The sequence below is a fragment of the Lactuca virosa genome, chromosome 2, assembly GCF_052849685.1.
Source record: "Lactuca virosa cultivar CGN04683 chromosome 2, Lactuca_virosa_CGN04683_v6, whole genome shotgun sequence".
Taxonomy (NCBI): Eukaryota; Viridiplantae; Streptophyta; class Magnoliopsida; order Asterales; family Asteraceae; genus Lactuca; species Lactuca virosa.
The window spans coordinates 304,517,508-304,519,977 of NC_136427.1; the positions used below are offsets into that span (position 1 = coordinate 304,517,508).

Genomic DNA, 2,470 nt, shown 5'->3' on the forward strand with positions numbered 1-2,470 from the left:
CGCCGAGTTGGGAGATAACTCGACGAGCTGGGGTTGACTGGGATGTTGACATTGACTTTGACTTTCACCTGGATGTTGACTTTGACCAAGGGTAAAATGGTCATTTTACCCTGAGAAGGATTATCAGCTTTCTGATTAAGTGTATTATGTAGTTGATAGCTGGGGAGTCGCCGGATCAGTAGTCAGAGATTCTTCACTCGAGTTTCAGCAGTCAGCTTTACGATGTGTGTTTCCTTCAGTAGGAATGGGTCTACGGCACCAAGGTCGGTTCGCAGAATGATTATGTTAGTAGTTGAGTGTGGGCGAGGCCAGTATCTCCTAGTTAGCTGAGTATGGGGGGGGACCGTATCTCACACCTTAGTTTGATTATGGATATATGCTTGATTGATAGATTTAGTTATACTTGTTATCTGTATGATACTTGTATGCATGTTTAGCAGCTAAGTGTGGGCGGGGCCCGTATCTCATAATAGTCGAGTGTGGGCGGGGCCCGTATCTCGTAGTAGCCGAGTGTGGGTGGGGCCCGTATCTCAGAGTCAGCGGAGTGTCGGTGGGGCCCATATCTCCCAGCTAGCGGAGTGTGGACATGGACCGTATCTCCATGAGTGTGGGCGGGGCTCGTATCTCCTAGTTGCATTTTATATGTGTATGGTATGTGGTAGTTTGGGGAGACTCAGTAAGCTTCGTGCTTACAGTTTTCAGTTTTGGTTTCAGGTACTTCCACTAGCAAGGGGAAGGGCTCGAGATGATTGCATGGTACACACCACAGTTTAGCCTGGGATGTTCAGACTCTGATATTTTTACATGATTTTGATACAATATTCGAGATGATGTTTTTGGGATACACGATTTATGGTTTTTCTATATGATGATGGTTGAATTATGGTTTTATTAATGATTTTAAAAAGAAATTTTCAGTATGTATTTTGGGGATGTTTCAAATTAAGTTTATTAAAAATTTTAAATATAATATTTATGAAATATTAAACAGGACAAAATTGTAAAAATGGTCCCTATGGACAAAATTACTCTCACACACTCTCTCTCTCTCTCTCTCTCTCTCGTACCTCTTCCTCATCAAACAAAAAGAAAATTCAATAGAAATATCCAATCTGTATCGCATACCACCTAGTTCTAGCCCTTCTTCTAGTACCCATCTTCATCTTCATCATATGGAAGAACAAGAAGAATGCAAACTCAAACGAGACAGTCTTTCACATCTGTTCATGAACTCTTAATGAAGACGATGAGTGATTAAACCAAGCCTCCTCATTGTGTAATCGAAGATTGCAAGTGGAGTTAATGGATTCATCTTCCATTGAAGAGAAGAAAGAACTAAAAGCTTCATTTTCATTATAGTCTTGGATTCGAATACATATTTTGATCCTTTAACCTAAATGAAAACAAGCCACAAAAGAAAGAGATGTGTTAATAACAAAATAATGACATTGGCATTTCCAGAAAATAGTTGGAGTGCATTCGTATAGATTAGATGTGAATGATACATGATACGTACTTGGAGGTCTAAGAGGAGAGGGATATGGATTTCTTCAACTTTAGAAGCTAAAGAAAGACAAGCGATCGCAACTAACTGATTCATCCACGACTTATCTTTTTGGAAAGAATCGCTCAAAAAGAATCTATCGAAGTAATTAACAGCCAAAATGATTGTCATAGCAACAAATCTGTAATGGGTACTAACCCTAATCGTCTAATCGACATATTCTTTCCTTAAACCTATTAAAACCCTATCACTGAACAAATTCCCTTCTTATGAAACAATATTTTTATCTTTAGACAAAAGGGAACCAAGTTTGTCTTCTTCCCACGACAGATCATGTTCAAAATGGGCAAAAATATGAGCTTTTTGTTTCATGATTTGAATTTCTTGTTCAAATAAACCAAACCCTAACCCAAACCCAAACTCACATCCAAAATCCAAATCGTTTTCTTTCTCATCACATAAAAGACCATCATCGAAAGAAAATGAAGGGTTTTCAGAACACACATTCTGGTTTTTCATCTTCTTGTGATAAGTAGATGTATGAAGCTCCGATTTATTATCTTAAAGAAAACAGATAGACGAATGTGAGGTTTTCTAACATGTCTTTGCGGTTTCTCTCTCTAGACTACACAACTTTTAATCTCAGCAATTCTAGAGAGAGAGAGAGAGGGATGTGGACCCTCTTATTTTTTTTATTTAATAAATAAGTATTAGATTTAAAAAATAAAAGAAAAATAAAAATAATTACCCCAAGGGTATTAAAGTTATTTGAGTTTATAGAGGGACCAAATCTGCAACGAAACTAGCTCAAAAGAACACCAAGCTCAAAAAGTCGAAGTTTAGACTAAACCTTAGAAAAATGCATACCACACGGACCATTTTTGCAGCTTTGTTAAAATTACCCTTTTTTAAAGATAATAATTTCGATTTGCTTGGTGATACGACGATATCTAAAGGTATCTTGGC

At 37.5% G+C, this 2,470-nt stretch overlaps 1 pseudogene; it reads right to left on the minus strand.

Moving 5' to 3' along the window:
* Positions 1 to 1,168: 1,168 nt before the first annotated feature.
* On the minus strand, positions 1,169 to 2,023 carry LOC145158740 (cyclin-D3-2 pseudogene; annotated as a pseudogene).
* Between the last annotated feature and the right edge of the window lie 447 nt (positions 2,024 to 2,470).